The sequence below is a fragment of the Empidonax traillii genome, unplaced genomic scaffold, assembly GCF_003031625.1.
Source record: "Empidonax traillii isolate 1590-97213 ecotype Southwest subspecies unplaced genomic scaffold, ASM303162v1 scaffold317:size617950, whole genome shotgun sequence".
Lineage (NCBI taxonomy): Eukaryota > Metazoa > Chordata > Aves > Passeriformes > Tyrannidae > Empidonax > Empidonax traillii.
The window spans coordinates 353,376-370,502 of NW_020955510.1; the positions used below are offsets into that span (position 1 = coordinate 353,376).

General features: G+C 40.8%; 1 protein-coding gene across 4 annotated transcripts in view; it reads right to left on the reverse strand.

Annotated features, from left to right (window-relative positions):
• The window catches only part of SATB2 (SATB homeobox 2), a 218,956-nt gene that overhangs the window by 90,439 nt on the left and 111,390 nt on the right, over positions 1–17,127 (reverse strand). Inside the window, exon 1 of one of the 4 annotated variants that reach the window (XM_027891287.1) lies at positions 6,936–6,941. The exons of the other annotated variants lie outside the window; for them this stretch is intronic. The gene's annotated coding sequence lies outside the window, so the exon portion shown is untranslated. Of the gene's footprint in view, positions 1–6,935; positions 6,942–17,127 lie in introns of those variants that run through there. 4 annotated transcript variants of the gene reach the window in all.

Below are 17,127 nucleotides of genomic sequence, written 5' to 3' on the forward strand. Positions count from 1 at the left end.
TTTATAAACATTTTTACATTTCCCCTTTTTTTAAATTCCCATTTGGGAAGCTGCTGGTCCCTCTTCCAAACATATAAAACACGATCCACAACACAGAAGCTTTGTTACATTCCATTCCTTGGATGCATCAGGCAGTCTACTTGCCTGCTCAGGAACCCAAAGGGGACGTACAAAACGACACTCTCAGTGTACTAAAGTGAACTCTGGAAGTCTGACAAAAGCACATATTTACCTCTGTGAACCAGTATGACCAACTGCAGCAAGCTGTGCTAACAGCACAGCTAAAGATGGCCTTTTGAAGACAAAGAGGTAGTGGCAAAACTGAGAAGATTCAAGGACTCCTGAACTTTGATGTAGGTACTAATCCCAGCCTACTGCCATGTTCTTCCTGCCTGATTCTTAAGTGCCCACAAAAGCAAACAGCAGATGGTCAATTCATAAAACCGGCAATATTGGCATAATCAAAGCAGACTCACCGACCTGTCCCTGCATTCAGCCAACCAGAGGCTGATTGATCAACTGAGATCAACTGAGCAAAGACCAGAGATGCTTGGAGAACACCTAAAGAAAGGACTTCACATGCAAAGTCACCTTAACTAAGACTCTTCATGGTCCAATACTTGCAAAAAAGATTTTTCATTTCTCTTCCTATGGAGGGGTCTGTTCTCTTTCACCTTTTAAATCTGAATTTCCTCTTTCAGATGTGAGATGTGAGCATTTTAGTCTTCATTTCTCCCCAAATATTATCAAAGGACAATAACACAGTCCCACTTAAAAATGTAGGAAAATAGTTTAACAAAGAGACAAAACTGTTTGTTTGCAGCATTTAAAGCAAAAAAAAGTTCAAGCAGCTTTTCAAATTGCACTAAAAAGTGCTAGGCAGCATCCAGTTTATCAGTTCTGTTTCTGAAGCTTCCTATTCATTCTTTCATTGGAGATTTGAAGAAAGACACAACTACAGTAAGGCCAGACCTGTTAAGTAATCAGGGGAGTCGAGTAAAACAAGCAACATAGAACAGCCTTGGCTTTTTCCTCTTTCTCTCAAAAGAAGAAATGTACCATAAAAGTCTCCTACCTGCCTGACACTTTGCAGCTGCAGCAGCCAAGGAGCAAAAGGCCCATTAGACGGCTGTAGAACACTTATCTGGAAGAACTGCAACATTTCCTGCCCAAATCCAAAGACACTGCTCCCAACCCAGCAAGATATCCAGCAGCTACGTGGGCCAGATTTGTGAGGTTAAATTATTTATTTCTGTCAATTTAAAGCTTAAACTGCAAATACTTATTCAGTCTTATTACAGCATTAAAAACTCAACCACGCTGGATGATGACCACCTTTGCAAGGCTAAGCTGCTATTTATCACTAGTTGGAATTAAAGAAAAGCACAAAACCAGATTTTGAAAACCTAAAGCACATTCAGAAAATTACACTCTGCTCCAAGACCTAACACAGTAATAGACTCTCACAGGAATAGCTATTTCCCTGGCAAGATAGCGCAATAATGCAATTACTGCCATTTAATTAATTTATATTCTCAAAATCTGTCTCCTTACAATTTTTAAGTATTTCGCTTTAACATCAAGACAGGATTTTCTGCCCTGGTTTGCCATAGCAACCCCTGCAACAAATGGCAGTTGTCTATAAAAAGGGGGGACTCTTTGAGCACGCATGCATGGTTTAGTATGGTTTGTTTTAAAGCAGGTCAGAGCACAATGAACCTTTTCTACCGTGTGGGATTGAACACCAACAAATCTCACTTCAAGGGCTGTCACGCTCCTCTGCAAAATGAAATGACACTGCTGCTAAGTCTGGATGTAATTACAGATATGAAGGGATGGCTGTGAAAGTTGCTTGTATCTTCCTCTCCCTCCTCTACTGTAGATGTATTTGCCATACAGCTGTTAACATCCCGAACGAGTAACATGCAGCAGGTTTAACATTTCCTTTCATTTTGTTGTAAGTGTTAATATACAGTGGTGGCTGTTAAGGCACCACTAAAGAATGAGACCTTTGTCTGTCTACTGCAGGCAGAGCTCTCCCCTGCCTGCTTGTGCAGCCCAGGGCAAAAGCTATACCGGGAAGTCTTGACCTTCGGCCTAACAAGGACACTTAGTAGGGCTAAGGGTAATCCTGACTCCTCCTTGCTCATTCAGTTTCTTGAGCTGTTTGAAGCAATCATTACCGACGCGGCTACATTTTGCGGTCATATTATAAAATGAATCATTGTTCAACAGTCCAAGATTGCTAAACTTATTTTATGTGTGGTTTAGAGTAGAGTCACTGGTCGCTCATACCCCTCCGAGCTGTACTCCCTCCAGTCCAGTCTCAGCGGGGAAAGCGCTCGTCTTTGGCGCCAGTCCAAACGTAGGATGGTGTAACAGAGCAGCACTTGGCCTCTAGTACTCATTCTCACAAGCTCCCCATGAGCTAGCCAAGATTTTTTTTCAGCCACTTCCATCTGAAGAGCCTTTACCTCAGAGAATCTCTAGCTTTTGAGCAGTTTTAACACAACAACTTCTGGGAATTGAAATATCTACCACTCCTTTTGAGGTACTCCAATTACACCCTCACAAACGTCACTTCTCACTACATGTTCCTACAGGCACTATTTCTGTTTTAAGAGAGCCTGTGGAACATTTGATATTGGGATATGGTAGGAGTGAATGAATGCTTCGTTATTCACCCTGCTGGTGCTGCAGTGGTTGCTCTGAAGTTTTACAGTGCAGCATATTGCTGTAATGACATCATATGACATCATAAATCTCCTACAATATCTAAAGCTTCTGATGAATGTTCCTACATAAGCACCTTGTTAATAAATGAAGAAAAAAGTTAATCAAATAAAAATCTTTTGCATTTGTACACTATTAAGAAGTTTACAGAAAAGTACTAACCACCTCATTCTTTAAAACCAAAACTCTTTGCCTTGAAGTTCCACAGGAAAGAAGGCCCCATCTTGATGAATGGATGCAGTTAGATTGGTTTCCCTGCTTTCACCCTCTGTGAAAACCTCACAAAGAAAGCTTCTCTGCAAAATATATGAATCTTAATTTGAATTAATATTTCTAAAAAATCCTCTGAAAACAAAAAGTTACTGTATTTCCCTTGTTACACCCAAGTGTTTATGATATTTCACCCACAAATAGTCCAAATTAACAAATATTTTCCCCTTCTTTTAAAACCTTCCTACATACACACACATATTAGTCAAGTTAAACACCAGCTTCTCAGCCCTTGCCAAAAAGATGGATATTTGCCATCTCTACCTTCAATCAAAGACACACACACACAACTAAAGCAACACCATAGCCTACTGTAAGGTTCTTCACCCCAGGCTTCATGTCTCCCTACTCTCTGCAGCTTTCTCCTCCTTCCTCTAGCCTTAAGAAAAGTACTTGAAAACAGGTCAAAACCTTTATATATGAAAACAAATGTGCCTCCCCACTTTCAGTCTTAGAGCTCCCACACTTTCATCCTTTGAGGACACAGGTCATCTTTCTCCATGATTCTGCACAGGTAGGAGAATTCCTACAGGTAATTCCTCTTTTGTTGTCCCAGTCTAAGTTACTGCATCTCAAGTATTTGCATAAGCAAGCAAGAACCTAAACCCAAGCTTCTATTATATATTATAAATAACAATGAAATTACTCTGAAGATCATTAAACAAAAAATATCCTGCAAATGGATGCTTTTATATAAGGAAAAACGTTCTGTAGTGAAATGGCTTTGGCCTATCCCTCCTGTAGCTAAATAACTCACTCCAGAATATCTATATTGAGTTTGGCTTTCTGTATCAGGACAGAGCTGAAAAATTATATGGATGGAACACCCCAAACAATCTCTTTGCAAAGATTCAAGTACAGGACCAGGAACCAGACACATATATAAATTTATCTGAACCTGTGTTACCTATGCTCCTAAGCTGCCTCCCAACATATGATTTACTTCTTCATATAAAACAAATCTGAAATATAGCTTGAGATACATCTTGGAAAAAAAAAAAAAAATCATGTTTCAAACCCTGCCCTGAATTGCATCAGTGGAAACCAAAAACTCCACTGACTTCAGAAGCATTTGACTTTATTTGCAGTGCTATAACTGAAAACATGACTTAATTTTCTTGCAAATAATTCCTTATTAAAACTACAGCACTAACAATTATGAACACTAACAGCATTGTGTGAGTCTGATTTTGGACTCTACATCACAGCACCGGATGCGTGTTTAACTTCCTTATTTCATTTAGCCTTCACACCAAGACAAACCTTTCTAGTTCCATTTTTGGCCTAACTAGAGTAGCACCAGAACACTGCATTTCAGTTTCCACTATTGCAAGGAATATTTGACTCTGAGATATGCACCATGTTAAAGTTTCAAGATTCATGCCATTTTCCTACTACTACCAACTTTTTCATTTCTGCCCATAACTCTTCCTTCAGGGGATGCAAAGTCCCAAATGGAAATTGTCAGCCTGGACTTGTCCTGCCTGAAAAAAAATCATATTCATGGTGAGTAGTTCTCGCTTTGGTATCTCTTGTCCTTTCCCATCTCTCTCTTCACAGGACATCTGATGGAAAGCACTGCTTTTCATAACCTTTGCTAAGCTCTGTTAGCTCTCTTAAGTCACTTCCAGCCCCAGTCTCTCTCAATCCCTACGTTGTTCTGCCAGAACATCAGTAAGATGCCAAATAGTACATGTAGTTTCAGGGAAAAATCTAATCTGCTATTTTTTGAAAGTTCAAATTGCTGTGCTGCCAACAGTAGGAATAGGCTAACAAGATATTATTCAGTACTGAAATCCTCTTTTTTTCCTGGGAAGAATTAGAAAACATATGAACTGTCCTAAAATATTCAGTGATTTGCTGAGCGTGACCATGGCCCAGCCACAGGCCGTAGTCTACGTACAGCCTTACAAGTTTATAACACACTGAGGTTTCTGCTTAATTTAAATCTGCTACTGAATTCTAATATCTACTCTCATTTCCCCATCTCCACACATCCCCCACCAGCTCTCGGTGCCAAAGGTTGAAAAACAACAAAAGGGGCCAGGGGAAGTCCCAGGAGTGTTCGAAACCAACACAGACCCACGTACGATCACACCATCCCGTGCCTGCCCTCAAAGCAACGCGCCCCCGAGAGCAGCACTGCAGCCCAAAGTTACCAACCAGCTCCTTTTTGTTCCCAGCAAATTAAAATGCTTGGATTCTGTCCTATTCCACGTTCTCATGCCAAAGGCAGGATCATGCTAACAAGCTTGTGATGGAATCCTCTAAGAATTTTTTTTTTTATCTCTACAAATTAAATTTTTACAGAGAAGATGAAGCTCCCCTCATCCAGAGCCCCAGAAGTATGGGAAACAAAATGTCAAGAATTAATGTTAGATACTACACTCCCACACAGGGTTAACTTTTTTTCCAAAGAGCACGCAGAAATCTGTCCCACCCATCAGATGAGCTACTATACTTCTATTAGTGTTCTGGCACCTCCTTCTGTACAAACATAGCCCTTTTTCTATAACGCATGTTATATAAAAGACTTAATCCGGCAAGCACGGAAATAAGGGATTTTTTTTTCTTCAAGATTTGAACTGATTACTCCTTGCATCAGACAGCATCTTCTTCCTCCTAAATACTACATCACACAACTAGCTGGATGTAAAAAGACATTCAGTAGGTGGGTGAGATAGGGGAAACCGGGACCAGCCTTCCTTTACACAGAAATTGCTACAACACAGGACCTGACTCAACGAGCCAATGACCCACAACAAAATTAGAACATATTCCATCTTTCTTCCTGCTCAGCTACAAATTGCACCTTGCAACTGCTCTGGGAAAATAACTGCACATTTTGTAAAAGACAAATGCTATGCTGATGTAAGTTGTCATCAACTGATTAAATTTTGTATCTAAAAATACATGGACTAGGGGCTGCCCACCTACCACAGGACACACATACTATGGCTACATTACTGCAAATGCAAATTTAGATACATGTCTTGCCATACTGCACATGAGATGGTTTTAATAGTCCTGAATACAGTTCAATTAACAGCAGCTTGCATCTATACCCAGTTCCTGGATACGTGGCCAGATAAAATCTAGACAAAATGCTAAGCACTCAAAGGAAAACAAAGTACACACTGTCTATTAATTGCACTGGAGTTAGCACTGCCATCATGTAATCCTTGCTGAAAACAGGATTATTTTTAATTTTTTTTTTATTTATTTATTGCGATCTGTTAAAAGCCACTCCGTTTAAACAGCATTGCACAATTTCCAGACAACTGAATCTGTGAAAAAAGCCTTATGGCTTTGTCAGGTCTTGCCATATTATTATGGAGCAAAGGCTACGTAAATTTGCCTCCTTCTAATTCTGTAATTTTTTACATATGAAGACACTGGGTGTTTTTTTTTCCTTCTGCAGCTAAGATTTCTCCATCTCCCTTACATTTATATGCAAAACAAGAGCTTATGCACAAGAGACACATTAAAAAAAAAAAAAAAAGGATTCAGGAGAATCCTTGAAGATATTTGATGGCAATTTCGTTATGTAACAGCCACTCCTCCTGCAAAATCTACACCGTGACCATGGGGCATCACAGTGCCATGTCAGTACTACAGCTGTACCTGCAACTCCATCCCAACCTTGTTCAGCAAGGAGGAGAAGGACAGGAGTGGGACAGGGGATTTGATGTACCTCAGTGAGGTAACTTGATGTGATTTGATGTACCTCAGTGAGATAGTGCAGGTGCATACTAGACCACCAAAAATCACACTGCTGTTCCTAACAAAGTCACGACATTGCTACGGCAAACAGCACAGAAACGCTTGGCTGTCTCTCTTCTCTTTTGCTTTCCCTCTCCCTACTTTCCTGTACAGACACACACTCCGAATTGTGAAGCATAAGAAGTTCTTCCAAAAAGAAATTTTAATACAGAGCTGCAGAAAGCTAAGGGGAAAAAAAAAGCAACTCATATTTTTATAGTAACAAAAGTATTCCTTAACCTTGTTATTGAAATTACTTTGGATTATCAGGCATATTATTTTTTAAAAGGTAATCCACATTTTACCATAAATGATGAAATTTTTGTCTTACATCACTCAAACCAGACCATGGAAGCTCTGTAGCTAAAAATCATTACTTTTCTTTCCTACTTGCCTTTGTGAAGTGCCATACTACCCTTTGGTCCCCTTCTAGAAAAATTCATAAATGCACACATACATTGGGATTTAGACAATTTAGCATCGGTATTTTAGTCTCTGAAAATAACAATCAGCTTACCAGAAGCAGCTTTGTATCAGTAAACTTCATAATAAAAGTACTTCTGGATAAATAAATAAAAGAACATCTCTATTATACAACACCAAACTAATCCTTGTGATAAATTTATTAATTCAACTCTCCAAAGGTCAGTAGAATATTAATTTGTTCCTTGCACTATATAATGTATTAGGGTTTAATCTAATCTGGTTAAATAGACGTTCAGCAACATTCAAACAGCCTTGGCACCAACACTGACGCAGTTCAGTACAAAGTGGTAAATTTACTATAAAATATTTTAAACTTTTAATACCAGCAATACCATTCCTTAAGAAGTTACAAAATACAAATCTTTAATAATTGCCATTTTCTACTGAATTCTGTCATAAGGTTAATATTCAATTCTCAGATTACTATGTCACTTTGCAGTGACAAACACCGAGTTGTTTCTGAAGGAGAATGCCCACTGACTGTGCTTTCAGGGTAGGAAGGCAGGTTTGTTCAAGATTCCACCAGAAGTCCCTGGGAGGGAAGGAAATCCTAACTCTGCAGCAGCACAGCATCCCCTTGGGTTATGTGGCACTAACCAGGCCAAAGCCCTTACATGAGGGCAATGCCCACATCCAGTACACTGTACTACACATCATCCCCAACAGAAACCAGACACAAAATCCCTCGTTCTGTGCTCCAGTCTTACCTAGCTGGAAACTACCATTTTACATCCAGCAAGCCACCTTTTTTCTGAGCTAAAGCACACTTTTGGAATTAACAGGTCTTTCCTTTGCAAACAAAAGAAAAGTTGCACGTTTGATCCAAGAGGCAGTTCCTGCTGCTTCTATGAATGCACATAAAACATATTTCCCTTGGAACAGACTCATCTCATTCTGCATAACGTTTTATTTGATGGGTGGGGCTGGTTTTTGTTGATTTGGTTTTCTTAGTTTCATGGCAATTAGTTGCAAAACACCTTAAGACGCATTGCTGGAATGACTGCTCCACAAAGAGCACTTTGTATCTTATTGTAAAATATTCAGACACTCAACCCAAACAAATGGTGTCTGTAATAAAAATACTGCCATGTATCTTCATTTGTACTAGAACAAATCAGTTTTATTTGTTCATTCTATGTTTTAGTGTCACAGGTCTCTTAGAAAAGATAATTTATAATTCCTTATGCAATTAGATATGAAATTAAGTTGTCTTACTCTGCAGAAGAATTTATAATAAAGAGACCAGGTTCAACCAATTCCATGGAAAATATTTTGATAGCATCAAAAAAGACAGCATAAAGATCTTTAGTGTTTTAACAAATTAACACATGCCTTTTGGGTAAATTACTGTACATGCTGTTAATCCTTTAATTAGGTTCTCAATTTCACACACACATTTATGATAGGGGAGATTTTTAGTGATCAGAAAATGCAAATGTATGGTGTTGCTATGCTCTTTGTTAAAAGATTTCAGAAAAGTTTAAAAAAACCAAATCCACACCCCCCCCCCCAAAAAAAATGATGTGTTACCTTCTATTTAAAAGCTCTACAATAAAATATTAATAAATCTTTATTACTAACAAAATAACAGTCTCCATTTTTTTACTCAAACAAATACAGCTTTCAAATTGAGAAAAATAAGACTTGTTCTCCGCAGTTAAGCCACTGCAAAGGAAACTTTTATGTTCGTAATGCATGTAGTTTTTAGACCCATCATGTCAACATTTAAAAATATGTAATTGATGCTATCTATATAAATGGATACATAAATAGTGATGTTTGAAACACATTCTATGGTAGGATTTCACAAAATGACAATTTTCTCATGCTGACTGCCGCGCAATACTGCCTAAACATCTCCTTCCAGGATCTCGAAAAGATGCAGTATTATCTATAGCTCATTATTTGATACTTTTTTTTTTTCCCCTCAACCATTTGGTGCATCCTCGGTTTCAACACAAGATAAACACTCTTTCCCCCCACAGACTATTTCATAGATTCTATAGCTGGTGCCGAAGAAAAACCTACTCAGAAAGGCAGACAAATTGCCATCAGTTAACGATCCCTATGCCAAGGGACATTTTTAGCATGGAGTTGTCACTGTGAAAGTAGGAACTATCTACTAGCTATCCCACATAATGATTTTTGTTAGAAAAAGGAAAAAGGCCAAAATGTGGCTAGGCAGCAAATATATTGTAAAAACAAAGTATGAAAGCAATTTAGCTAAGAATCCTGACTGGCACACACATCTTCCTCGTAGCCTGCTTGTATAAATTTAACTCTTTGTTGGTAACATGGAAACAGTTAGGTGAAGACAAAGATGCTGCCCACACAAAACTGGGGAATGAAAACAGAGTAAAATAGAGACCCCCATATCCCAGGACTATTCTAGCTTTATTGTTTAATTGACAGTTACTTCATTCTAGAAGAATTATCTTTCAGTGGAATAAAGTTGAAAGCAAAATGGCCCATAAATACACTTAAAATGCCCCGACCTCATGTCATTCAACCTGATGAAACACCTTTTTTTAATCACAGCTGTATAAACATATATCATTTTAAGTTGTCTGAATAAATCAAAGGTATTCACTGGCTGAAAGCAAGACAGAGTATGAGCAATTCTCCATAAGGCCTCCACCGGTACAGAGAGGAAGAGAGAGACACCCAGCCAGAATAACCAAGTAGCTCAGTGAATGGGAGCAGGACACATAGACCCGCTTCTCTCGGTCACAGCTCGAATCTGAACCTTCACTGGTACTCTCTGAGTGAGTTTCCAGTGAGCAGGATAGTAGGCAAAAAGAGGTCACTAATAGCATTGTCTTTTGCTCATCCTTTTCCATTCCATTTCATTAAATGTAGCCATTTAATCTGCTGCAGACCCCCGATGACAAAAAATGCAGGAGGGCAGATTGCCCTTGTAAAATTCAACCAGTACGAAAGGACGCAAACATCAAATGCGGTTGCTGATTGACAGCTTCATTTATATTCCAACAAGGACCAGGAGAATTAAAGCCAGGTCCCTTCTAAAATGCTCACATGCAGCAGTGAAAAACCCTCTGAACCGATCCTTTGCTGTCACTGCTAGAAGGATCTTTCCTGGATAGATGGTCAGGCACAGAACAGGGGTTGGTGTGTTTGCCTCTCTCTTTCGTATTTTAAAACCAGGAAACACTTTCTGTTTATCCCCTTTAGTTTTTCTACCCCTAGTTTGTTAGGTTCTCAGTTTAAAAACAAACTGGTTTTCATACTTGGCTTGTCTACATGGTTAAAGGGGACTGAGAACTACTGCCTTACACCATGAGCCTGCAAGAGTTCCTGCAGCCAACACCTTTGCTCTCCACATGTTCAAACCGATTCCCCGTCACACGTGCAGCAACATCCAGACCAGGGCACTGAAGATAAACAGATTTCAGACAGATCAACCAGCAGAAAGAGCTCTGCTTTCTCCCCAGCAGCACATCCATTATAAATACTGCATAGGAAACCTACTGTCAAGGCAAAACACAGATTCTAAAAGTTGTGCTTCCTGATAAGCAGAAGCGAATCTGAGGGATGAGCCCTACCTCTGTGAGGTTAAAGAAGGAAGCAGCAGGGGGTGGGCTCAGCTTTGTGCCCCAGTGGGGAAGGCAGATGGGGCAAGGCAATCTGCAGCTGGAACAAAAGGCCAAGCTCCTCATGCCACTGAGTTAAAATGTTGCTTCCCTTATCTAGAGTAGGGAATGGAAAAAAAAATTCAGCAGACAAGAATGTCTAAAAAATCTAAAAGAGAAAAGGAAAAAAAAAAGGGACAAACCCCCTACATTAACATGTTAACCAGCACCAGGCTTCACTCTGCTCATACTACTGAATGCTTAAATATTAGCTTGTTAGCTAACAGACTGCTACCTGCACCTCTTTTTCCTTCTCTGGACAAGGAAGGCCTGCTCTAATCTAATTTATCCCCATTTTAAAATACAACAAATTGTTATTTTTAATTAAAACTAGTAAATACCATTTCTCAATTTTCCACAAAAATACCAGTGGTTCCTGGGCTTGTGGGTTTACCTGAAAGGTTGGGAAGGGGGACAAAAAACATCTGAATTTATCATATGCTGATGCTGGTCTGCGTTTTTAATTGAGTACACACAGGCCTTTCGGAGTGAACTTGTTTTTTATTTTACCCCAAACTACTGTAATGGTTGCAGTGACATAAACGAGCCTGTGGCTCCATTTCCCTAGCATTTCTTCATTGGCTTATAAAACTGACAGAATATATGAAAAATTTTCCCTGAAGAGTGTAAAGCTTCAAGAAAGTTCTGTCCTGCACTGTTACATTTTTGCACACAGCCTGAAACACAAAGTGGATGGAAGGCACGAAAGAACATGCCCCTCATCAAACTGAAGCACAGGTTTGCTGTTAAAGTCCGAGCAATATCGCTGAGCAACAAAGAGGGAGATGGGAACAAAAGGTTTAATGATTTCTACCCACAGCACAGTCCGAGTTTGATCCATTATGACCGTGGAACAAGCAAATGCGACAAACGCCACTGCCACAAGTTCATTGGAGTCCGCAGAGCTGTCACTAAAACATAACACATTTCAAAGCACTTGACCTCAAAGTCGCATTGCAGGTATGTGGGGTCTCACAGAGGGAAGGACAACAGGGTGTCTTACTGGGACAGCCAAAGCCTGCTCTGACCACGCTGCTCCCCCCTTTCCCCTCTGCCTCCTCTCCTGCTTACAAGCCGTGCTCAGTCACACACGGCAAACGAGACGGAAAGCGCCTCTCAGAAGTGCTGAGCTGTTCAGGACTACCTTTACTGACCCTCCTTTAAGCTGTTCAAACACTAATAAATTACCCATTTACTTATACTACCCAGATGTTTGCCATCTAGAAAAATAGATTATTATTTGTAGAAGGTTTTGTCCCATCACAAGAATCCTGTAAATAATATATTGGGATCAGAATGCCAATACCACATGCTAAGTTTTACACACCAGCATGGGGGGTGGCAGGGAAGAAAAGAAAAGAAAAGAAAAGAAAGACACTTCCTGATCACTGATCAGAAGTTAAGAACTTCCACAGCAAGCTCATAAAAAAATAAAGTATTCACTAGAGTTAATGCTGTTGGGCTAATGAGGCTACTTAAAATAACAGCACAAATGGAGAATGGGGATGACAAGTAACCTGAAAGATTAATCTGTTAACTGAATTTTGAGATTTTGTTTCCATATATATATACTTTTATATAAATATATATTGGTATATACATATAATATGTGTGTGTTTCTACGCTAAGCTATAAATATATGTCATATACATAAACCAAAGTAAAACTTGAAATATATTCAATTTATATATATAAAAATATGACTTTCTAACATTTCTTTACACGCCACATTTTCCATAAAAAAAGCCACACTAATTTTAGCAATCCCTACAAATATAAGGAGACTCATTCTCTGCTTCTTCTTTTATTTTTTATGTAGTATTTCTTAAGAGTTCCAAGGAACGTTTAAAGAGAATTCTAGGGCTTTAATTGAAATGGCATGAGATGCTGAACCTTTAACAACAGTGTCTTTCAAATCCTGTGTCCATTATGCACTGAAATGCCTATCAAAAACCACAAAGAATGAAGCGGGTTTCAATATTCTCATTAAATTCTGACTTTTTCTCATGGTTCCTGTTAATTGAATTTCATTTACAGTTGTCATGAAGTTTTGTAGGGTAGACAAAATAGTGATTTGCTGGTAAATGTCTGTAAACAGGGAGGGAAATAAATATTTGAGAAGTACTCAGCCCTCTTTCTTCAAACATGAGGGAGAAAGACAAAGAATACAACTCAAGCAATGAGCAGTTCAAGAAGGAGCAGCTTTTACAAGGAAAACTTTGATCTGGATGGCTGAGTATTGCTGCAAGAAATCCAGCCTTCCTAGCAATCCCAGGCAAGTTGTCATGGAATTGCATGTCAGAATTTACTGTAAGATGTCGGTTTAAGTCGTACGCCTCACACTTATTACTGTTAAATGATTTGATTTGGGCCATTTACAATGACACCCGCAAAACTGGAGAGCAGAAAGACTAGTTTACCCTCTAAAAGTGTCCCCAGCAGAAGCAAGGGGGACAAAGGGGATTATTACTCAAGGTAAGGAGATGTTAATTAGAGATGGAGTAAGACCAAACTGCTGAAAAGAGGTGTGAAGAGGGCTGGGTGAGTTTCTTTCATTTGTTTTGGGGTGGTTTTGTTTTAAGAGGCATTGGTTTATCAGGCTGAGAATACTCCGTGGCAAAGGGGTTTGAGAACAGACAAATACAGCAGCTTTACACGGACTGACAACTCTGTTAGGTGAGACCATTACACTGCCTCTGTGAAAATGAAAAAAGTAGTAGCAAAGAGTGACAGGGTCAGGAAGTGACCCAACATTTAGTTTGTTGATGGTTGTATTGTCTTGTTATTTAAGTCATTATATTACTAGTACCTCTCCTAGTCATTAAAGTCACTGTAATACTTACTAGGAGGCCTTTGATCACATGAACAGGGAGCTACGACTCAGGCACACAAACGACACTGGCACTTGGCTGAGGGCTCAGAAGAACCCAGATTACAGCACCCTTGTAATTTATTGTACATTATTCACAGGAGAAACCTGAGTGCGTCTGTCCTCTCATTTTTTCCCATACTGCTACCTTGCACTTGAGTAGAAAATAGCACACCTGGTCTCTCCAGCTACAGCAAACTTGGCTGTGTACATCAAGCACAGTTCAGCAAGGTTTCACCACACTTTTAGTGTACCTTTCTTGTACACAAATATAAAAACAGTTTGTGCATGCGTGTTCAATACAGCCCCCAGCTGGTATGTTCTGCCTTTACCTTCAGTTGGAAGCTATTGTGGTTGTGGAGATAGCACAGACGGGAATACTTCACAGGATCTTTCCCTACTAATCATCTGCTCAGGTCCTTCCAGTCATCCCAGAGCCCTACCCTCTTGTACCAGCTTAGGCAAATCCATTCCCTCGTCGGTATTTACACCCTTCAAATATTTGTACACATGGTTATAATCCCCTAAGGGACAAGATGGCCATGCTGCTCTCACAAAGGCTCCTCTGAGTGAAGGAGCCCAGTATTCCAGCTGCCACATTCTTACACACAGCAGCCTGGGGTTTGGACTGATTTGCTAAACAGCATCATATCACACAGATCTGGTCTGTGCTTTGAAATAATACTGAAACAGGCTACAAGTGCAAGGTGCCTCCAGTTAATAGCAGAGAGCAAGGCTGAGCTCACATACTTAAACCCTTGAAGAAAATGAACATACTTGCAGTCTGGGTTGCTTCCTGACCCAGTCATGTGCACTACGGATCCAAAGCCCTTATGTGTCTGTGCCGTGGTTTCATTCCTATATAGTCAGGAGATGCACCTTTCTCTCTTGCTGCAGCTCACTGCAAGGACAGCTCCACCAGCGCTCCAGAACACAGTGCTCTGCAGAAGCACCAAAACCAAGCTGTCCCCTGACTGCAAGCAACATCAGAGCTTCACAGGCAAGGCAGCTGAAGTAGGACCATTAGTCCTGAGATACATTTCTGGGTGTCACGAAATTTGGGCAGAGGTACCCTTCAGCTACTCTGGCCAGGCACTGACCACCAGCAACAAAATTCTCCTCTTTCCCACTCCAGTGATGCGAGGTTGATAGGGCTGACCTGTCTGATCTGAGCTTACTAAACTACAATCCTCACTGAGTATGACTCTCGTCCCTGTCCAGCTATTGCAATTCTACATGGCAAGGTAAGATACTTAAATCTTTGTCATTTCTTGTTCTTCTACTACCCCTTCCCCACAGACCACTGCCAGCCTCTCCTTCCAGCCCTCCACTCTGACCCGCAGCTGTTTGCAGCCACAAGTCTTCCCTCTCTTTAGTCTGTACACAGCACTAGATGAAACCGGGCACATGAAGAGGCCTCCAAGACACTGCCTGGGAGCAGTGACAATAGGAGACACTGCCTCTTGCAATGGCTCTGCTCAAGGCAATACATTGCTTAAGAATCATGGCTTGGCAATCTCTACAGTGACAGGGATGGGAAAGATGTAATGTTTCCCTTGCTCTGTGTTAACTTCCCTCCACTGTTTTCTTCATCTTTCTGCTCCATTTGGCATCTGAGCACCATTTCACTCTCCTCTATGCTTGTTGTGGCTACACACAGCAACTAACCCAAGCAACTATCTTGTCAGTGTCCCGCTAAAGCTGCCCCCAGGCAGCAATCAGGGCAGGCACCCCACACTGCCCTGCCGACACATCCAGCTGAAGGACTTGGGAGGACAAGGCAATCTACGTTTCGACAGCCCATTCACCTTTGCTGACTTCTGCAGGCAACGCACACCAGTCTGTGTACACACTCACAACAGCTAACAAGGAACTGGTCAAAAGAAAAAACATGTATCCACAAGAAATCACACCATTTTCTTTGTCATGTGGATTTTAAGAAAGTAGACACTAAGAGCATCACACTAGCATTGCTCTTCTTCCACCCCACACTGAGGAGGGAATCAACTTTCAAAGCAGGTCCCAAAGCTGCAGGACTGTACACAGGGTACACCAGATTGCAGTTACTTTCATACTACTTTGGCCCTAGCACTCAGCACTCTATACCTCCTAAGAGTTCCCTTCTCTTGCACAGACCAGTTAGAATAGCTCACTCATGGAGGAAAAAAAAAAAAATTCATCCGGGCACGGAGATTTTAATAAACTACATATAGAACAGGTGCCCCTTTAAAGTATGACTCTTTTCCTCTCTGAAAGGCACATGTAGCAGGTTCCCTACTGTCAGGTGTAGACTCAAGTGATGAAAGAAAAATACATAAATGTTTATTAAACCTTTGCTGCCATTCACACCACCAACTTTCACACCCCAGTGCCAAGCTGTTAACAAATTCCCATGCTGTTCCAGAAGATATTTCACAGCTCCTGTCAGAAAAAGGAAGTTTCATGAGGGCAGCACTCACTGGAAAAGTCTCTGCTCCCACCACCACCAACAAAAAACATTCACAGCTAGCTGTTTGTGGAATAAATGTGTCCTGGTCAAACTGTGTGGGAATAAAGAGTTTCTTCCAGTGAGGCATGGTGCCACCTTTATGAAAACCTCGTGATACATACTTGTCTTAAGGTTGTTTATGCTAAAGCTTATCTATTTACCTAATGACCAAGAATAAAAATTATCCATGATAAGCCAAGTGACCACATGAGGCTCAGGCCAGGTGGCAGCTGTGCGTGTGCAGGTTACAGCGCATATGTTCGGACACAGCATCACCTCCTCGGAGATCTCCGCAGCTCCAGGCTGCAGCCTGGCCAGTAGCCCCATGGCAGGGCTCCTTTGGGCACACAGCCCCCTCAGGGTGGCACTGTACCACCTAGCACTCTGTGCCACATTCCCTTTCTGGCAGCCAGGCTCTGCTGTGCAGCCAGGTAAACCCACCACGAGGCACTGCCTGCCCGAGCCTCGGCAGCTCTGCAGGACTGCCATGGCCAACCACAGCAAAGGCAGTGTGAAGTTGTACAGCAGTTCTCTCTACTGCCACAGCTCCTCTTTCCCCCCAGCCTGGAAGACCCTGTTCTAAAAAGAACAGGAGAAGGCAAGATGTTTCTCACAAGACGAAATGAAATTGCTGCTCCTCTCGGAGTCATCCAAAACAAGAGGGGGGCGAAATGAAACACTTTCCCAACTCAAAAGGTGACAATTGTGATATACCATGTTACAGCTTTTACAATACCAAAGCTTTGATAAACTCATTTACTTTGTCTCTGAAGGACATGGGGACAACTACTCATGTCACAATTTTGCACAGCACGTTGCTCAAAGCTTTGAAAAATGCACCTGAGGAACTTCAGCTTCTCATGCAGATC